Raw genomic sequence first — 22413 nt, 5'->3', positions numbered from 1 at the left:
GTTTCCAATTTGTATCCCTTCTATGTGTGTCTCTTGCCTTATTGCTGTGGCTAAGACTTCCAAAACTATGCTAAATAAATGTGGGGACAGTGGACACCCTTGTCTTGTTCCTGATTTTAGTGGAAAAGCTTCCAGTTTTTCCCCATTTAGTAATATGTTGGCTTTCACTTGTCATAAATAGCCTTTATTATATTGAGATATGTTCCTTCTATTCCAAGTCTCTGTAGGACTTTTATCATGAAGGGATGTGATGTTGTCAAATGCTTTGTCTGCATCTAATGAGATGATCATTTCAACCCGTTTATGTAATATATTACATTTATAGATTTGCGTATGATGAGCCATCCCTGCATCTCTGGGATAAAGCCTACTTGGTCAGGGTGAATGATCTTTTTCATATACTCTTGTATTCTGTTTGCCAATATTTTGTTGAGAATTTTTGCATCTATGTTCATGAGGTATATTGCTCTGTAATTTTCTTTTTCTTGTTCTATCTTTGCCTGGTTTTGGTATCAGGGTGATGCTGGCCTCATAGAAGGAGTTTGGTAGAATTCCTTCTTTTTCTATTTCCTAGAAAAGCTTTAGAAGCAATGGTGTTAGCTCTTCCTTAAATGTCTGATTAAATTTAGCACTGATTCCATCTTGGCTGGGCTTTTTTTAGTTTGGAGATTATTGATAACTGTTCAAATCTCCATGTTTGTTATAGGTCTATTTAAGTGATTATTCTCATTTTGATTTAATTTAGGTAGGTGATATAAATCAAGGAAATCATGCATTTCTTTCAGATTTTCATACTTTGTGGAGTATATGCTTTTCTAGTATGTCCCTATGATTTTTTGAATTTTTCTGGAATCTGTTGTGATGTTACCTTGTTCATCTCTGATTTTATTAATTTGAGCACTTAAGGCTATAAATTTACCTCTTATAACTGCCTTCATTGTGTCTCAGAGATTTTGGTATTCTGTGTTCTCATTATCATTTGACTCTATAAATTTTTTGATTTTCTTCTTGATTTCTTCATTGATCCATTCATCATTTAGTAGTGTATTGTTTAGTTTCCATGATTTTGTGTATGCTCTATTGCCTTTCTTGCTATTGATTTGTAGTTTAATTCTATTGTGGTCAGATACAATGCAAGGAATTATTTCAATTTTCCTGAATTTGTTAAGATTTGCTTTGTGTCCTAATATATGGTCTATTTTAGAGAAAGTTCCATGTGCTGCTGAAAAGAATGTATATACTGCAGTCTTTGCATGAAATGTCCTGTAGATATCTGTTAGGTCCATTCCTTCTATGGTCTCATTTAGTCCAGATGTCTCTCTGTTTTTTTTTCCCAGGATGACCTTGCAATTGATGAGAGTAGGGTGTTAAATTCACCCACAACCACTGTGTTTGGTGTTATCTGTGACCTTAGTTCTAATAGTGTTTGTTTGATGAATTTGGGGGCCTCTATGTTAGGTGCATATATGTTTAGGATTGTAATGTCATCCTGTTGGAGTGTGTCCTTATTCAATGTAACGTGACCTTCCTTATCTTTCTTGACTAACGTTGGACTAAATTCTACCATGTCCAATATTAGGATAGCAACCCCTGCTTGTTTTCTAGGCCCATTTGCTTGAAACACCGTCTTCCAACGTTTCACCCTAAGATAATGTCTATCCTTTGTAGAAAGGTGAGTTTCTTGGAGACAACAAATTGTAGGATCCTGCTTTTTAACCCAGTCTGCAAACCTCTGTCTTTCCGTTGGGGCATTGAGGCCGTTGATATTAAGAGATATTATTGAAAGGTGTGCATTTATGTTTGCCTTTTTTTTTTTTTTGTCGTTCTGGTTCTACCTGTGCTCTCTTCTGTTAACTAGTATTTGAGTATTGCTTGTTTTTTCTAGGTTCTTTATATGTGTGCTTTTCCTTTTCTTCAGCATGGAGGATTCTATCAAGTATTTTCTGTAGAGCTGGTTTTGTCTTCAAATACTCCTTTAACCTGCTTTTGTCATGGAATGTCCTTATTTCTCCGTCTATTTGAATGGATAACTTTGCAGGATAAAGTAACCTTGGTTGACAGTTGTTATCTTTCAGAACCTGGAGTATATCACCCCAAGCCCTTCTTTCTTTAAAAGTTTGAGTTGAACAATCTGCTGTAATCCTGATGGGCTTACTTTAGTAGGTAACTTGATTTTTCTTTCTAACTGCTTTCAATATTTTTTCTTTGGTGTGGGTGTTTGGAAGTTTGATTATAATATTGCAAGGAGAGGTTCTTTCCAGGTTTTGTCTGGCTGGGGTTCTAAAGGCTTCCTGTATCTGTATTGGCACCTCTTTCCCAATTTGGGGAAAATTTTCTTCTATGATTTTGTTGAAGACACCTACTATGCCTTTTGAGTGAAATTTTCTCCTTCTAATATGTCCTGAATTCTAATATTTGATCTTTTCATAGTGTCCCGAATATCTTGAAATTCCCACCCATACTTTTCTATATGTTTGTCTTTCTCTTTGTTGGCCTGTATTAGATCTGCCACCTGGTCTTCTAGCTTAGATATTCTGTCCTCTCCTTCATCCATTCTACTGGTGAGATTTTCTACAGAGTTTTTTATTTCATTAACTGTGTTCTTCATTGCTAGTAATTCTGACTGGTTTTTCTTTATTATTTCTATTTCCTTATTTATGTCTTGTATTGCCTTCTTTATTTCATGAAATTGGTGTCCTGCATCTTCTTTGATTCCTTTATTTCCTCTTTGAGTTCCTCTTTGACTCCTTTGATTTGTTCTCTGACTTCTTTGAACATATTTACAATCATTCTTTTGAAATCTTTTTCAGGTATTTCCTCTAACTTGTTCTCACTGGCGGTCATTTCTGATGCATTAATACTTTTAGGTGGATTTATATCATCTTGCTTTTTAGTGTTTCTTGTGTTATAATGTATATATTTTTGCATCTTGGATTAAGTTAATGCTTGGATTTTCTAGCTAGCTGGGTATTCTTAGCTGTATCAGTTGATTTGATGTTATATATTTTCAGGGTAGGAGCTTAAGGTGTTTGATGTGGCTCTTAAGACTCTGAGAGTATCTACAAAAGTGCTCCTAGGGGTTGAGTTTCCCTGCTATGGGAGTATTCAAGTAGGCTGAGTGGAATAAAACACTGGTAGATTCTAAAAGTTAACTAAACACTGTACCCATTCAGTCAAAACAGCCCCAAGTATGTATGCCAGAGTAGTTATTATAACAACCAGATCCTCTATCAACATAGAGGTTAAGATTTCTGGTCTGTTGAGGGATCCCAGTCAGCTTGTGACCAAGTGAGACCCTTCCCTGGTGCAAACCCAGTTACCTTGGATGAGTTTGTTCTCAGTCAAGTTGCTGCCTGGGTTGTCGGGCTACTGTTCTGATTTCTGGAGCTGGGCACTGGCTTTTCCTGTGGGGCAAAGCAAGCCTGGCAACTGTGGCCCTGCAGATCAGCATCCCCGCTGCTGGAACTGCTGCTGCGAAAGTTGCCTCTGCTGGGTCTGTCAGCAGCTCAAGCTGCTGCTGCTGGGCCCACTGCTGCTGTTGCCTCTGCTGCTGCTGCTGCTATAGCTGCCTCTTCTGGAGCCACTGCTGTTGCTGAAGCTGCTGCTGGGTCGGCTGTTGTTGTCGCTCCTGGGTCTGCTGCTTCTGGGTCTGCCGCTGCTGCCGCTCCTGGGTCTGCTGCTGCTGGGGCCGCTGGTACCGGTTCCAGAGCTGCTGATGTTGCTGCCGAAGTCTGCTCCTGCTTGGGTCCCGCTGTCGGCTCAAGTTGGCATGGCCCGGTCCCAGGATGCTGCTCTGTTCGCCGGAGCTGGGCTCCGGCGGTGGGGGAGGGGTGTGAGCCGCAGCTGCTCTGGTTCTCTTGCTGTTTCACGTGTTCTTTTACCTCGCGTTCTGCTCCTCCGATGCTCACTGCCGCTCTCCCTTCACGTGTTCTGAGTTGCGGAGAGCGTGGTGTGAGTTGAAGCTCCTGCACCTGGCTTTTCCTGTGACTCGAGCTGAGCCTGGAGGCTTTCTGGTGCACCCCGCCGCCGCCACGGTTGGCTGAGCTGCGGGGCTGCTTTTGCTGGCATGTGCGGGCTCTGGATGCTCTGGTTCTCTCCTTTTCTCCGCTGCTGCTTCAGTTTCCTATACACCTCACTTTTTAGTGAAAGTGTGTATTTTGCTGAGTTTTTTTGGTCTTTTTCCCCCCAGGCTGCTTTGGCGTGGTACCTATGCCGCCATCTTAACTGGTAGTCCAAATATTTTAATACATATTTGCTATGCTTGTTTTTTTCTTTAACTGTAGACATGGATAAAAGCACTGAGTAATACTCAGTACAGCCACAATACTACCTTGTCTTGAGATTTACTCCAACACAAATTTATCCATTCCTTTATTATTACTAACAATATATTTCATATGGATATATCATGTTTGGTACCCTATTTTCCCTCTTCCCTGCCCTCATTCTATCAGGGCCACTCATCAGTGGCGTTGCAGATATTCCCAATGGGGTGTTGGTTTGTGCATTGTGTGAGCAGGAGTCAATTATATGGGATGGTAGTGAATGCATCTGCACATAAAATGTCAATCTGTGGCTCGTAACATATTTTCTTCCCTTCACTCATAATATTCTCTGAGCCATGGTGGGTGAGTTTTAAAACTACTTCATTTATGAGCTTTTATAAACCTTTGGATCTCTGCTTTGATAGGTGTTGAGTATCCTCAAGGTCCATCTCCTACACCCTGGTACTGATTATTAGGTTCAGCATGGAGGCAATGCTCATGCTTGTCTCCCAAATTCCTCTGTGGTTTTAGCTGTGGCTTGGCTGAATGAGAGGGTAGTTTACTTTCTTCAGTCGGGCTACCTTCAAAGAACGAACATATTCTCCATGGGTTCTTGGTAGTCTCTGGATGCTAAACCTGGCAAAGATTTTCTCCCAATCTGTAGGAAGTTTGTCAGCCCTGTTTAGGTTATGTTGCCTGTACAAAAGCATTTTATCTTCAATAGATGGCACTGGTTGAGTGATTTTTTAATTTGCTTGGATACTGATGTACTTCTCATTTTTCCCCAGCACCTACATGAAAGTAGAAATAAGTAGCATATGTTTCTGCAGTCCTAATAATCCTATAGTAAGGGAAGGCAGAGCCATGAGAAATTGGATTCTCTCAGGACAGCTAAACTGGAGCACACAGTAGCAAATTGAGAGAATTTGTTTCAAAAGAAGGTAGAAGAAGACTAAAACTGTGAGGTTATTTTCTGAATTTGAAATTCCATGGCATGATCATGACAATTCAGACACATTACCAACACATATATACACATATAAATTATAAAGAAATATTATACAAAGGATCATGTATATGGCCTATCCCACACTGGTAAATATATATATATTTCAATATTTCATGCTTTATCTAAGGACAACTTTAACTCTTTTTGTAGAACCCAAGATTCTGTGTGGACATGCAAAAAGGACTTACCTAATATTCACAAGGATATTGGATGACACACAGTGTAGGCACCAAATATCTATTTATGGGCTAAATAGCCCACATTAATGTGTGTTAACTTGTAATATTCCTGTCAACATTTGATTTTACACATACTTGTGGCATTTTCCTACTTGGAAACCTCACTTTATAACAGGTTCTCTTCTGCTTTCTGTTGTGCTTCATATAGATTATTAATACATCTTCTAGATAGGATCACTAAATGACCTCCGGGAGATATGACATTTCCCACTGGAGAAGAAGTTGAAATGAGCTGTCAACTTCTTTCCATTCATCAGCACACAATATCAGTTGCTGGTATGATTCATCTAATTGGGGTTTCACTGAACACCAGGTAACATCCAATGGAGAGTGTGAGGTTTATAGTTCTACAATGAAGTGAGCCTGTATATGTCAATATATAAAGCAATAGATACCATAATACTAGTATGCTTAATTGAAGAATAAACACTTATGTGTTGTTTATGGTTAAAGTAAAATTGAGGAGAATTATTTCAATATAATTTTTGAATGACAAGAAGATAAAATGACTTATGCATGATAAAACTACGTGATCATTTATGAGAATGAAAATGTTCTTACTTTACTACTATCCATAAGAAATGATATCATGCACTCATCATTGTGTGCTACAATGTTTCATTAAATATCTTAATTTTTTTTGCTTTCCTCTTATACATTTAAAAGTAGATAGGCCACAGGAAAACCACATTTTTGGACAATAGCACACATAGGAACTATAGACTGTTACTGGGGGGTATACCTTCCAGTGAGTTGCAGGCCAGAGAGGACTTTGATGCTCCCAAGATATTACAAGCCAGTGCCAAGGCTCTTGGTTTCTCACCAAGCATAGATGGCAAGACCTTATTGCTCAAGTCTAGGCTACAAGATAAATGAGAAGTCATGCTAAAGCTCAGCTGAAAACCTCTTTCCTGTAGATCAAATGGCCAAAAGGTGGGAAAAGGTATGCTACATGGGTGAGACAAGCCATCAGTGGAGATAAACATGAGTAGACACTGCAATCCTTAAGTTTGGCCAGCCAGACCAAATGAGCCAATTGGTAAAATGGTGGCACATCTCATATGGGGGTAAAAAAATTGCCCAGTAATTGGACTGGAGGTCCACTCCACAGGAGGAAATAAGTACTTGGTACTGAAAAACTAATATGGAGAGGTCATGAGCCCTCAGCATGTAACACTTAATGATGTCTGAGAAAATGTGTATATTATGCTCACAAAACTGCCAGTAAGCACTTCTAATCCTCATGTGTATATATTAATCCCACTCTCAATTTTTGTTATGGAACTTTCACTTTTTAGGTGGTGGTGAACTCCATGATGATTCAAAAGTCACCATAGTGGCAGCGTACTGTTTAACACAAAAGCATCTCTATCACAACTTCCAAGGCTCAGAGTCCATTGCAGAAAAGACGGCAGAAAGAATGTGAAAGCCAAAGAAAGGTTAGGACTTCTAACAATCAATGTTCCAGACACGAAATTTTCTAGATGTCCATGATTTCACAAGACCCTCATAATAGCAGGAAAATATGATGATCAAATAAAAGAGAGGCTAATTTTGGGGGGCATCTGAAGAGTGGGTTTGTGAAGGGAAAAGTGGGGGACCAGAATTATTATGTTGTATTGCCTATAATTATGGAAATTTAAATAAAAATTAAAAATGTAACAAAATGAACAAAAAATAACTGAATAATGGGTCAATATGTCAGGTAAAGACAACAAATAAATGCATGTTATATTAAAAATTGTTTACACACATTGATGGCATGTCATTCTCACCTCAAAGCTATGTTCTATCTACTTGAATGATTTTTTTTTCATTGTGTATCGTATAACAGTAAAGCACAAGAAAACTCACACAGGTTTCATGGAGATATTGAAAATATCTTGTAGAATTCTGGAGTTGTCACACTGGCTGTAATTTGACTTTATATACAGCAGTGGAAAATATACACTATAAATTCTAAAAGCTCCTACAGAAATAGGAAACTGTATTTTATAGTTTCTTCTATTTATTTAAAGCTGCAGTACAGCTATTCTTTTCCTTAATAGTGAATGTTAAGTATCATAGTGTTTATTCTGTGAAGTTTCTCTTGTCCTACAGGAGCTAGGGCATGGGTCAATTGACCCATAACATGCTAGAGGATCCAATATGAATTTGTGAAATTGTGAAGTAAATAGCATATTTTATATTCCTACAACTTGTTTATTAGTTACGATGTTTAATTTCATTGTAAATATTGAAGGTAGTTAAAGTCATTGTTTTTCAATGAGGTCAAACTTTACCATCCATTTTTTAACATTAAATACATGTATTGCAAAAACAGAGATATTTCCAATAAATAACTTAATTATTCACTTAAAAGTGCCAAAAGACAGGAAAATACCAACCCCAAAATTACCAGATACAAATAAATTATAAAGCTCAAATCAGAAGTCAACAAGTTGGGGTTAAAAATAATAATTTAACAATGGATATAATGAGATCTGGTTCATTAAAAATCAAACAAGATGGATAAAAAACTGGTCAAATTGATCAAAAGAAAAATTTGCATACTCAAATCAACTTGGTTACAATTGAAACTGGAGACATCACAATTGATATAAATAAAAATGGAAGAATCAAAAACTGTATTTTACACAATTGGAAAACCTGGAAGAAAAATATGAGTTCCTTGACTCATATCACCTTCTAAAACTAAGTACAGAACAGATGGGCCTCTGAACAAACCTATTACTTCCAAGGAAATTTTAATATGTAATGAAGAATCTTCCAACAACAACAACAAAAATCAAAGCCCAGACTTCGGAGTTGCTTCTGAGATCAAACAAACATTTATTCAAGAACTAAACCACTTCTCAAATTTTTTTCACACAAATGAAAAAGAGGGAAGGCTACAAACTCCATCTATGAAGCAACCATTTATCTAATACCTAAATGAGTCTGAGACCCATCCCAAAACAATAGATAGTCATAGACTAATGTCCCTAATGAACTTAGATGGAAAATGTCTCCATGAAATACAAGCCAAATTCAAGAGCACATCAAAAGCATTATCCACCTCGATCAAGTAGGTTTCACCACAGGGCTGCAAGTATGCCTCATCATACTGATAACAACAAATGTAACTCTTCACCTAAATAAACTTAAACACAGGAATCACATGATTATTTCATTTGATGCAAAAAGAGGCCTTTCACAAAATATAACTCCTCTTTATTTTTATTTATTTATTTTTTTTAAATTTAATTTATTAGTTTTCTTTTCAGTAAATACAGGCAGTTTGGTACAATTGTTTAGGCTCATCTGTGATCTACCCCCTCCCATTGGACCCTCCTTGTTGATGAAAATGGGTCTTGCATTGTGGAGTTAGCCCCCAGTTATTGGTATGATAAATGTCTTTGCAAATCATGACCCAACATGTGACTCTGACATTCTTTCCACCCCCTCTTCCGCAAAATTTCCCTGAGCCATGTTGGGTTCATTTTTGGTCTGCTTCAGTGCTGAGGTGTTGGGGGCCTCTGAGGCTCTGGCTCTCTGATTTGGTAGGAGTTGATTTTTCTCTGAATTGATCTCCTTCCCCTTTGTGCTGGTATCCAGTTCACAGGAAAACATCACCCTTGCTTATTTCGCCAGTTGTCCTTAGTTTCAGTTGGGCCCCTTCTGAGGTATGTTGGGGCAGCTCTCTTCTTAGGATCTGCATCTATCTGGAAAAGAGAAGCAGATTCTCCAACGGAGAGTGAGTTAGCACCCAGAAAATTGAGATAACACTTTTTTGATAGACAGTTTGATAGGTGTAGGCCCTCTTATACCCCGTGGTTGATGGTAGCTTGATATTGTAGAGTGGGCTTGTGTTTGGGTATGGTTCTGACTTGTTTCCCAGCTCCAGCTATGGGTCTAGTATCACTGAGTGGATCAGTTAGCCAAATCAAGAGCAATTGGTTCCTCACCATGGCTGTGTACCACTATTGCACTTGTGTGGGCATCACATCAGGTTATTTGTTGCTAATTAGGTTAAATAATGCGTTGCTTGGACATATCTTGGTCATTTCCCCCAGTTGCCCATGTAGCACCTTCTGGCACTAGACAGGCTGACTGTCTGGGGACTGACTCTCTCCTGGGTCCCAGCCATGTCATTCCATTTTACGCGTCAGTTGTGTATGGAGTCTTCAGCAATAGGGTCTTACCACTGGCCTTTGGTGGGTCATCAAGTACTCTGACAGAAGTCTGTCATTGTTTTGGGAAACCTTGTAGGTTTCTCTGATCCAAAGCTCATGTGGATGGTAGGCCCAAGCTGGAAGTGGGGATTACAGGTCAGTGTCCACTAAGAAATTGAGGAAAAACATAACTAATATACAAGAGTTAGAGAGGAGAGAGATAGAGGGGAGAGGGGAGAGGGAGGGAGGGAGGATGTCGAAGATTTAGGTCAGTCTTGATCCTACCCTCTCCAGTGTCTTGTGGTTCAGGTGTTTCCTGTAAGGGTCTAGTGAAGGTTCAGCCATTTGGTCTGACTTTTAGGAAGTAGAATTTTATGGTACCATTGCCATTTGGGTCCAGATTACTGTTTTCCACCCTTCAATGCCCTCCCCGCCCTCCCATCCATCCTATTATCTAGTCCATGAGGTGCTTGCTGGGTATGTAAGGTATCTTGGGTAGATTCAGTTTAGGTGTTGCAGATGAGTGAGACTATGTGTCTATTTTTTTTCTGTGATTGGGTAAGTTCGCTGAGAATGATCTGTTCCAGGTTCAACCATTTTTCCTCAAATTTCTTTATGTCGTTTTTTCTTACTGCTGTATAGAATTTCATTGTGTAGATATACCACATCTTTGTTATCCATTCTTCTAATGATGGATAGCTGGGTTGATTCCAGCTTTTAGCTATTACGAATTGAGCTGCTACAAACATGGTTGAGCAAATCTCTCTGGCTTTTGGTTGAAGGTTTTAGGGTAGATGCCCAGTAATGCTATAACTGGGTCTGTTGGTATTTCTATAGTCCGCTTTTTCAGGAGTCTCCATATTGCTTTCCAAAGTGGTTGTACCATCCTGCATTCCCACCAACAGTGAATGAGTGTCCCTGCTTCTACACATCCTCGCCAACATTTATTTTCATTTGACCTTTTGATGTTGGCTATCCTTATTGGGGTAAGGTGGAATCTCATAGTTGTTTTAATTTGCATTTCTCTGATGATTAGGGATGATGAACATTTTCTTAAGTTTGTGTTTGCCATTTGTATCTCTTCCTCTGTGAATTGCCTGTTTAACTCTGTGCCCCATTTTGTGAGTGGCATATTTGTCTTCTTATTGTTTAGACTTTTGAGTTATTTGTAAATTCTAGAGATAAGACCTCTATCAGTTGGATCAAAACACTGGAGAGAATAGAAAGTGACCATATCTAAATACAATGAAGGCTATTTATAATTCACTTAAGGCACAGACCACACTAAATGAGAAATGACATGAATCCTTCCCATTAAAGTCTGTAACCAGACTGGGGTGCCTATTCTTACAATCTCTTTTATATCATAGTAATTAAAGTTTATATCAAACAATAAGACAAGAAAAAGAATAAAGGATACACATTGATGAGGGAAAATTCAAACTGTCTCTAATTGAGGATGACATGATTTTCTATATATGTCACCCAAAATCCTCCTCCAAGATATTTAGCTGCTAATATCTAACAATATTGTCACCCTGCAAGGCTCAGAGAATTCTGTGAAAGAGGGCACAGAGAGAATATAAGGGAAGCAGGGTTGGAGGGAATATCAAGAGACACTGCATCTTCACAATGACTGACTGTGGGTCTCACAAACCATAATGCACAACTCCATGGTGAATTCCTATAATCCCACTAAGGAGGGACATCAGTATACTGGGGGCAGGGAAGAGGGAAATAGTATAAACATATGAGATGTTTGTACACAGTTTCTAATTAATAATGAAAAATAGAAAATAAAGTTCAAAAGAAAAACATATAAAAAAGAGATAACTGGGGCTGGAGAGATGGCTTAGCAGTTAAGCGCTTGCCTGTGAAGCCTAAGGACCCCGGTTCGAGGCTCTGTTCCCCAGGTCCCACGTTAGCCAGATGCACAAGGGGGCGCACGCGTCTGGAGTTCGTTTGCAGAGGCTGGAAGCCCTGGCGCGCCCATTATCTCTCTCCCTCTTATCTGTCTTTCTCTCTGTGTCTGTCACTCTCAAATAAATAAATAAAATTATTTTTAAAAAAAGAGATAACTGTAAAACACAAACCTGACACAGAAGTAAAAGTAAACCAGTTTAAAGTTTTAGGCACAGGTCCTGGTTTATAGACTATTTATGTTGCAAGTGTTAAATCTATTACTAACATTGAAGACTGGTGAACATAAAAGATTCTGCTTTGGGACAATGAGAAAAAATCGCTGAGAGTGAACCACCACGAATCAGAGTCTCAAGCTTGTGAGGATACAAATTCTTTATAAGGGAGGGAGCCTGAAGAAAGAATGTTGAAGAAAGGTCTTGCTCCTTAAGGGAAAGCTTTAATCCCTTCTGGTTTTACAAATTTGATAGTCAAGTCTATCTGATCTTGTTTTGATATTGATGAGAAATGAAGGGTAAAGAAGTGCAATCAGTTTTCTAGGTCTTTCTGATAAGTGGCAAAGTGAATGTGCATCATAATTCCTGCATTAAGGCCCTGTGATATCACTCGGGCATGGGAGGTTGTGAGGAAAACTTATGAGTTGCAGTGTAGAGACCAGGATTTTTGAGACGCCAGGACTGTAGGGTGGCTTACATGGACAGCTGTTTACTCTGGCCCAGGTGGAGCAATGTGAGGGTCAGGTTGAGTTTTCTGTATCTCATAGGATGTTATCACTTGGGTTCTAGGTATCTGACATGGAGTTGCAAGATTTGATAAATGCCCTGATCATTTTCTATCATGCATTGCTGCAGTTCTTCCTTACTAGGTCTTATTTTTGTAACAAGAATATTTACTCTGTATTATTTATTGGGTGTTGAGATTTGTAACTTGAGTTTGATTTTACATGGTTTACAGTTAAGAGTTTGCCTTGAGTTTCACAAGTAACTTTAGAATTTTGAATGATATTGAGATTGGTAAAGACTATGGCGACTTTTAAAATTAGAGAGAAGGCTTTTGACATTGTGTGATGGTAATTACTTTATGCAGCCCATGGGCAGAATGTGGTGGTATGAATGCAAAATGTTTCCCATAGCTTCAAGTGTTTATGATTAAGCTTCCACCTTAGTTTTCAACTGTTTGAACCTTGAGAGATGGAGCTTTGCCTATGGATGTATGTCACTGGGGAAGATCCTTGAGAATTATAAGTATACTAGTATACTGGACATACACAGTTACCTTGCTTTGTCTTTCTGTCTTTGCTATGGATGTGCGGTGTAATCTGTCAGTTACTTTTCTTCACCCTGATTAAATTTCTATCAAAAATATAAGCCTGAAAGAAATGGTTTCCTTCCTTAAATTGCTCACCATCATGTTTTTATTTTTCCTCATCAATGACAATTTAACTATTAAATAGTCAAACACATAATAAACTTAGACTTCTCAATAGAATCCATTAACATCAAGAAAAAAGGAATGCCACACTTCAATCACAGGAAGCAAATTATTGCTAAGTAATATTTCAGTATCAGGAAGATTATCATTTAAAATCAGCAAGAAATAAAGACAATTCAAGTCCAGTACAAAGTAAATCAATTATGATACCAATCAAGAATTACAGAAGATAAAGGAGTCCTGCATAGAGAGGAAAGACTCTCTATCATGAAATCAGAGAAAATAAATAACTTTCATGACAGTAGCAGATGACCATTTGTTAATTTCATAAAGTTAAGAGGATTGCCGTGAGTTTGAGGCCACCCTGAAACACCATAGTGAATTCCACGTCAGCCTGGGCTAAAGTAAGACCCTACTTTGAAAAACCAAAAAAAGAAAACAAAAAAAGAAGAAAAAAAAACCCTAATTTAGATAAATTGTCTAAACAAACAAACTCCTAATATAAATTTTTAAATAATCAAAAATATAAGAAGACAACCAAAAATGTTACATAAATAATAAAAGTCCCCTCAACAATATCACTAAATTGATGTGATCTTAGTAATCCAATTAAAAGTCATCAGATAGACATCATAAACAATTATTTATTAGTTAATTAAAAAGGAAAACATTAAAAGGAACACATACCACTGGCACCAGAAATGAGTCACTCAAATAAAAGGACATAAATCAATATATGAATCAAACTTGCATGCATATGGTTATGAGCATGTTTACACCAGATTATTCAAATGACATGAAGAATGTGAAAACATTTTCTAAAAATTAAAATCCATAAAAGTAAAAGAGTTGTAGATACATGTTCCTATTGCAGAAGTACCCAATTTCATAAAACAAATTCTATATGAAAGTAACTGAGATACAAGTTCCAGTAAAATAAATAACTTCAATACCAGACTGACATTAACACATGAACCAACTAAACAAAAATCAACGTGAACTCTTCACCTTACAATTGCATAATGTATCAAATGGTCACAGCTAACGTCTAAGAAATATTCCACCCAACACCAGAGCAATGCATATTCTTCTCAGTAGGACATGGAACATACATCAACATAAACCACTCTTTCTTACTTTAGTTATTTTAATTTAATATTTTAAAAAGTATTTTATGTATTTTTGTTTATTGACAATTTATATAATTGTAAACTATATCCCATGGTCATTCCCTCACTCCACCCACTTTCCCCTTTGAAACATCACTCTCCATCATCTCCCCTCCCCCTCTCAGTCTCACTCTTATCTTGAGGTCATGATCTTTTTCTCCTATTATGATATTCTTGTGTTGATAGTGTCAGGCACTGTGAGGTCATGAATATCCAGGCCATTTTTTGTCTGGAGGAACATGTTGTAAGGAGTCCTACCCTTCCTTTGGCTCTTACATTCTTTCCACCACTGCTTCTACAATGGCCCCTGAGCCTTGGAAGATGTAATAGAGATATTTCAGTGCTGAACACTCTTCTGTCACTTTTTCTCAGCACCATGCAAACCCTTGAGTTCATGAATACCCCTTTTGAAGGTTTTCAGTATCAGGGATGTATTCCCTCCCATGGAGTGAGCCTGCAGTCCAATTAGAGGGTGATCTGTTTCTCCCATAAAAGGCATGCCTTTATTGTACCCAGTCACTCATTTGGACTAGCTAACCAAATATATCGCTTGCAGTGATTTCTTTCTCTCCCATTGAACTGCATGCAGCATAACTTTTTCCAGCTTCCTGTCAGCTGGTCTACATGGAGGAGGTTTTCAGCTCAGTTCCAGCAGAATTTCTCAGTAACTTTTCAACACAAGTATGTGGTGTCTTCAGCAATAGGGTCTTACCATCTGTTCCTGGTGTGAAACCAAGAGCCTTGGCAATGACCTGCAATATTTTGGGGGCATCAGGGGCCTCCCTGGCCAACAACTAACTGCAATGTATCCCATCCCTGACATTGAAAATTTTCTAGTAACAATTTATGGTTTATGAGTGTTTCATTGTCAGAAAAGGAGGTTTCCATATGACTTATTTATATCCTCTTAGATTTTTTTTTTTTTTTTGAGATAGGGTCTCACTCTAGTTCAGGCTGACCTGGAATTCACTATGTAGTCTCAGCATGGCCTCAAACTCATGGTGATCCACCTACCTCTGCCGCCCAAGTCCTGGGATTAGAGGCATGCACCACCAAGCCCACCTTCCTCTTGGATTCTGATTAGCCCTCCCTCCACATTTCCTTTACTCAATCTCCTCCATTGACCTCACTTAGACCTTTCACCCCCATTAATCTGTTCTTCTAGTAACATACATACAGCCCCATCTTATTAAGTCCCCCTCCCTCCATTCTATTCCCTTGAAATCTCCTTTCTCGCTTACTGCTCTCTAGTACTGAGTTTTATTTCTTCTCACATGGCTCGGATCCACATATGAGAGAGAAAATATGTGACGTTTGGCTTTCTGGGTCTGGGTTACGTTAATAAGTATTAGACTTTCCAGATCCATCCATTTTCATGCAAATTTCATAACTTAATTTTTCTTTATTGCTGAGTAGAACTCTGTTGTATAAATGTGCCACATCTTCATAATCCACTCATCAGTTGAAGGACATCTAGGCTGGTTCCATTTCCTAGATATTGTGAATAGAGCAGCAATTAACATGGCTGAGTAGGTATCTCTAAGGTAGTGAGATGAGTCCTTTAGGCTATATGCCTAGGAGTGCTATAGCTGGGTCATATGGTAGATCTATTTTCATCTGTCTTAGGAAGCTTCACACTGTTTTCCACAATAGCTGGTCCAGATTGCATTCCCACAAACAGGTTCTCTTTTCTTTTATCCTCACCAGCATTTGTGGTCATTTGTTTTCATGATAGTAACCAATCTGACAGGAGTGAGATGGAATCTCAATGTACTTTTAATTTGCATTTCCCTGATGACAAGGGATGTAGAACATCTTTTAGATGTTTATATGTCATCTGCATTTCTTCTTTGGATCTCTCTAGTTCCATAGCCCATTTTTAATTGAGGTGTTTGAATTCTTAATATTTAATTTTTTAGTTCTTTGTATATCCTAGATATTAATTCTCTATCATAAATTTAATTTTTAACATAGACCACATTTGGGTTGGAGAGCAAGTACTTACAACTTAAAAGAAAATAAGTATCCACAAATAGAAGAAAACAGAAAGGAAGGGTAACAAAAAGAATATAAATATACAATTACATAGTCCAGGAAGAATGCAGTCTTGAATGGCCTATTGTAGAAACCTAGGAGGAAATAAAACCATTCATAGGATCAGTTAAAATACATGACAACTATCTGAGATTTGGAGATAGGGCAAGCATAGTTAAGATCAGATATTTTTAGAAATGTATGAATATCTCTTAAAGCTCAACTTACTACAATTAAGTATCTTAACAATATATCTCAAAATCTTAGAAGGATAAGACTGACAAATCCAGTGCTTAGAAGGTATCTAGTACTTCATCTAATATGAATATGATTACTTTTTTGTTGTTTTTCAAGGTAGGATCTCACTCTAGCCCAGGAAGGCCCAGAATTCACTATGTATTCTCAGGGTGGCCTCAAACTTACAGCAATCCTCATACCTCTGCCTCCCAAATGCTAGGATTAAAGGTGTGTGCCACCATGCCTGGCTAAATAGTTTTTAAGAATGCCTTCTCCAGGCAGCTATGCTAAGTTTTTGTTCCAATCAGTCTTCCTCAAATATGAAAAGAAAAAACCAAAGGGCATGCTTTTTCCAAGGGACTTTAGCTCTAACATCTTTTTCCACACAAAGACATCAATAAAAGGTGATAGATCATGCAATGGAGAACTGTCTAGGGTCAAGGCAGAGAATTACATAGATTAAGGTGCTAATTGAGACTTGCCAGATAGACAATTTCAGGCTATGTATGATATTCCCAGTTGACAGGACAGCCCAGTGTTCCCTCCTGATGATTGCCACTGAAATCCAGACTCCTTAGTCCATTTAAGGCTCCATTATTTCCATGTGCCTCTTGTCCTACCCATGGGGAGGAAAGAGGTGATAGAGCAATGGTTTATTATATTGCCAGTAACATGTATTTTTTTTTCTTTTAGGTATTACCCCCACATGTACTCTATGAAGAATGCACTTCATTAGAGAATCTCATTATCATGCTTATGGAAATTTTCTAATATCCACCAAAGCGCTAAATACTGGCTGTTGTCCCAGGCTACAAGTACATTCATTGGTTTGTCAATCTCTTCATTGGATCATCTGTCCGTATTCCACTTGTTTGCATTCTGTATCTGGAAAGTGCTATCTATATTAAACATCTTGCTTTTCTACTAAATAAGACTTAATGTTTTAGCCACTGATTTAAGGTCATTAATTGCTCAGGTCTTTCTGTCTTACCAAGCTGATGAGCAAAGCATCTTAGACCTTTGTCAGCAATTTTCATCCTAATAAATTTCATGTCACAAGTCATGCAAAACTGATCTAGTAAACAAACTTAAATAAATGGAAAAGAAGAAAAGGGGGCAGAGAGATTGCTTACTAGTTAAGGAACTTACTTGCAAAGCCAATGTACCCAGGTTTCACTCTGCAGAACCCATGTGAGCCAAATTCTAATGGTATCACATACATTTGGAGTTTCTTTTCAGTGTCTAGAGGCCCTGACAAGCCTACTTTCTCTCTCTTTCTCTACCTCTCTCTCTCTCTCTCACGAAACTTTGCAAAATAATATATTGAAAAAAAACTCAAGTTACTGAAAACACATAACTTAACAATGAATCTCCACATCTTAAAGGGAAACCTATCCACCAAATCCAGTGTCTGTAGACAGACAGGCTGAGTTGTCATAAATGCAGAAAGTAATGAAACAGAATTAAAAATGCAATATAATAAGTAGATTACAGATAGAGGTCTTTCTTGAAGATTTACTAGAACCACACTCTTTAAATAAACTATTAAAAATGCAGGGGAAAGCCCCAGATTAATAAAATTAGAGTGGACATGGAAAAATTACAATAAATGCAATTAAAACCCTGAACAACATATTGAATTATTTGTAAAACTTATATTCCTAAACTCGGAAAATGTAGAAGAAATACCTGATTTCCTAAACAAATATTACATGGCAAAATTAAAAGAAGAGGTAAAAATCAACATACAGACTGATAGAGAGACAAAGACAGAAAACCAAGCACTAATACATTTTTTAAACAAAGGCAAGCCAAATACTGTATTAACACGATGTCAATCAGAACCCAACAATAAAAGTAGAATGAACATCAGATATCTCACCCTATTTCATGATACAAAGGGTGATCCCACTACAAAACACGTTATATGAAGCCAGTGCTACTGCCTCAGACACTAAAACCAGATAAGGAAACAACAAATAAAGGTGTGGAATGATGTCAATGATGAACACAGAGGCAAACATTCTTAATAAAATAGCAGCAAACTAAATTCATCAACACATAGAAAAGATCAGACAACACCATGACCAAATGAGCTTTATTGGAGGCACAGGAAGGTGCCTCATATATACCCATCAATAAGATCAATATGGAATTCAAATAGATTCAATAATAGAAATCCTAAGATCATCTTAGCTGATAGAAATAAGACCACTGGTAAACTTCTATAACCACTTATAAAATCATCGAAGTCTCTGTAAAAACAATGATATTGAATATTAAAAACTAATCATAAGCTGGGCATGGTGGCGCATGCCTTTAATCCCAGCACTCGGGAGGCAGAGGTAGGAGGATCGCTGTGAGTTCAAGGCCAGCCTGAGACTCCATAGTGAATTCCAGGTCAGCCTGGGCTAGAGTGAGACCCTACCTTGAAAAAACAAAACAAAACAAAAATAATAATAATCATAATATGCTAACGAAAATATTGAAAACATGGAGACTGGAGGGTCCACTTGGGCAAAGTGGTTGGCAAAGCCTTATAGACCAGTTTATAATTCCCAGTGCCTACATAATGCCAGATGCACAATGTGGTGCAGTGTCTGGATGTCCTGTTTCACCCATGCATGTAATTTCTTTTTTTCTGCTCCTTTCTGTCTTTATCAGTGAAATTAACCATAAATAAATGAATTAATAACTAAAGTATTAAAATTGTACTGAGAAAAATGAAATTATGACCTGTGAAATTTGAAATTGAACAAGAATGTAATCTTTCTCAGTCTCATTAAACATTGTGGTATTCTGAATACTGATTTTCAAATGCTGTTATTAAGGGGTGTCCCACAATGCTTGGCCTAAATTTCTATATTTTATTACTTAGGACACAACTATTTTTCTGACAGTTCCATGCTGATTGCATTACTATTCCTTTGAATTATAATTTGAAATGAGGAATTGTGATACCTTCAGGATTAATACTTCTGAATAAATTTGTATTACAAATTTTATCAGGATCATTGAAACTATTTGATCTATTATCTGCAGCCATAGAAATTGAAGCTCTTATTTTTCTCATTTGGTGAAGTATATGTTTTTTGATTTGAGAATCCTCACATAACTTTTGGAAGGGATTTATCTAAAATAACTGTTTACTATAATTAAAAGCTGATTAACACAATAATTAATATTTACCCCCTCTGTATATTTCCTTCATTCATGCTGTCTACTGTACATATCCACTCTCACAGAGAGTTTGTGGGAGAAACATGGGAGATAACTAAGCAAGACAGCTACTCTTGCAGAAAAGTAACTGACAATCTTATTCATGGTACATGAAAGCCATAGGAACACCTAGCTGATACCCTACCAATTCACTGATTATTACCTCTTTAAACTGTATGTGACAAAATATGCATAAAACAATTACCCTACTTGAAATATCCCTAAGCACATGAGAATAGTAATAAAGGGGACAGGATTTATACTCTTTATATCACAAATTCTCACCTGTGCATAATCAAATACCTTCACAAATGTCCCAATTTTGCTACTTGCTGCCCATGTTGGTCCTGTCAGTAGTACACTTCATACAATTTGTGTATATCTATAATTAGGAACATTGTCATATAAGTTTTTTGTCCAATGTAGGAAAAATATAATTTTAAATGGATCACCATACAGTAAAGGAAAAAAAAGCTAAAATTCAGAGATGTTGAATATAAGGTTGGGATTCTTGTTGATCTCCTAAGTGACCAAAGTCAGTGTCAGAATATACTGATATTTTTTGACTGGCAAACTGGAAAGAAACACAAAGATTATTATGGGTAAGGCTTCAAGCAGCATAAATTTCAAAGCAAATACAGTGGGCATGTAATACATGTGGTAAATTAGGCTTTCAACTGAACTTCTCATGTTATCATTTACCTTGATGTGAGGATATGAAATCATGTGACATAGGAATGAACTAGGTATTTTTTAATTATGTAATATCAGACCATTAATAAATATATTTATGTTATTGTAAAATATCTAAAGAGTTGGTTTCATTTTTAGCACATGAGAATCTGGTGAAAAACTGTAGGTCATACATGAACTTGAAAAAAGAGCTATACCACACAGTAACTCTGCTTGTATCTTGATCCTAAAATTCCCAATTTTAAGGAATGAAAAATAATGCAGTAGTGATCTAATTTTTGGTATTTGGTGTGAATATATGTGTAACATTCCTCTTCATGTTTGTGATAGACCATATTGTATGTGTGTGTGGGTGGAAGAGGGCACCTTCTTCTTTCAGTGTGCACACCATAAATCAGTGTCACTTGTTTTTCTATACTACTTTACATAGAATCATTTTGATGACTTGGAGTTTACCAATTTGGCTAGACAAGCAAACAAGCAATCTCTAGGGATCTTTTTTTTTTTCAAACTTGTGATGACGGATGCACATCATCATGCCAATAGTTTATGTGAGGCACATAGATTTGAAGTCAGGACCTCATGCTTGTTCAGAAATCACAAGTTACGATACTTTGTTACATACAATCCTGCACTAAGTCCATGCCCTGATTAATGACAAATATACAGTCAATCCTATCATTTAGTGACAAAATTTGACTCTTATAATGCCAATGAAGGCATGGCATCTCTTCTAATTGCGGTATGAACTCTGTATCATTTTTTTGCAGTTACATTTGCTTTTTGTATAAGGAAACTTCCCTTTGTTAGGACAAAATAGCTGACAAAAATCAGGTTAAAGGAAGTATTTTTATATATATTATCTTTCTAGATAACCTTAAATAATAGTCACAATTGATAAGAGAATTATTGTCAGGGAAGGAATGACAGCTGGAAGTGGTCTCTTTCAGTCCCACAAGGAAGCAGCAGAACTAGGTTAGGGTTGCACATGTAGAGTATACAGTGAAGGATTTCTGCCTTGCCATGGTGCTGTTCACAGTTAATTTAGATATTCCCACATCAATTTTTCTAGTGAAAAATTCTCATATATATGCTCTCCAGGGATAACCTAATCCATATAATTCCTCTCACACCATTCTAAGACTTCTCACGTTGAATGTGAAAATAAGTGTCATAGTTTGAAAAACAGTTCCATCTTTTCTCTCAAAAAACATCTCTATAATGGCACTGTGAATTATTTTAAGATAAAGAAATAATTCATTTTTCTGACCCAATCTTGTACTTTGAGTATTTTGATTGGAAAGTTAAGAAAAAAATTATCCAAAGTTACTGTTGTGTGAATTTCTTGAGTTTCAAAGTTTTGTTTCATTATGGTGGTTTAAAACAAATTTGGTTCAATTCTTCCCCTTCTCTTTTAATCTCCCCATGCTTTAAACCTTCTCCCTAAAACTTAGCTTTTCTGCTTTCATACCAAATGTTTCCTTTGGTAATCTCACCTTGTCTCATCCACTTTGATTCATTACTCATGGCTGACATGATGTTTACAGAGGCTTAATTTGCTTAATTATTGCAGTACTATTGGTTGCTGGATGTTATATTTTAGGAATATTTTTTTCTCTTCTGTTCAATTTGAAGTATTCCTTGTATCTTCTGCAGCATTGTCTTTCTGTCTAAAGTTTCCTTGATCCTTAATTTGTTATGGAAAGTTTTTTCCCCTTAATTGGGGAGAGAATTTGGTGATATAACACTTTGGTTGTGCAGGTTGTTGTTATTCAATAGCTGAAGCTCATCTTGCCAATCCCATATTGTTTTTAGAGTCTGTTGAAAGATGTATTCTTAAGATGGTGGAGTAGGTACCATGCCAAAGTAGCCTGGGGGAGGGGGACAAAAAAAATATACACTTTTACTAAAAAGTGAGGTGTATATTGAAACTGCAGCGGAGAAGTAGGAGAGATCCAGAGCATCCAAAGCCCACACAGGCTGGCAGAAACAACTCCATCAGGTCCGAGGGACCACTGTGGCTGCATACTAGCCAGCCACCAG

The sequence above is a fragment of the Jaculus jaculus genome, chromosome 18 (genome assembly GCF_020740685.1).
Source record: "Jaculus jaculus isolate mJacJac1 chromosome 18, mJacJac1.mat.Y.cur, whole genome shotgun sequence".
NCBI lineage: Eukaryota > Metazoa > Chordata > Mammalia > Rodentia > Dipodidae > Jaculus > Jaculus jaculus.
This window is presented reverse-complemented; position numbering follows the sequence as displayed.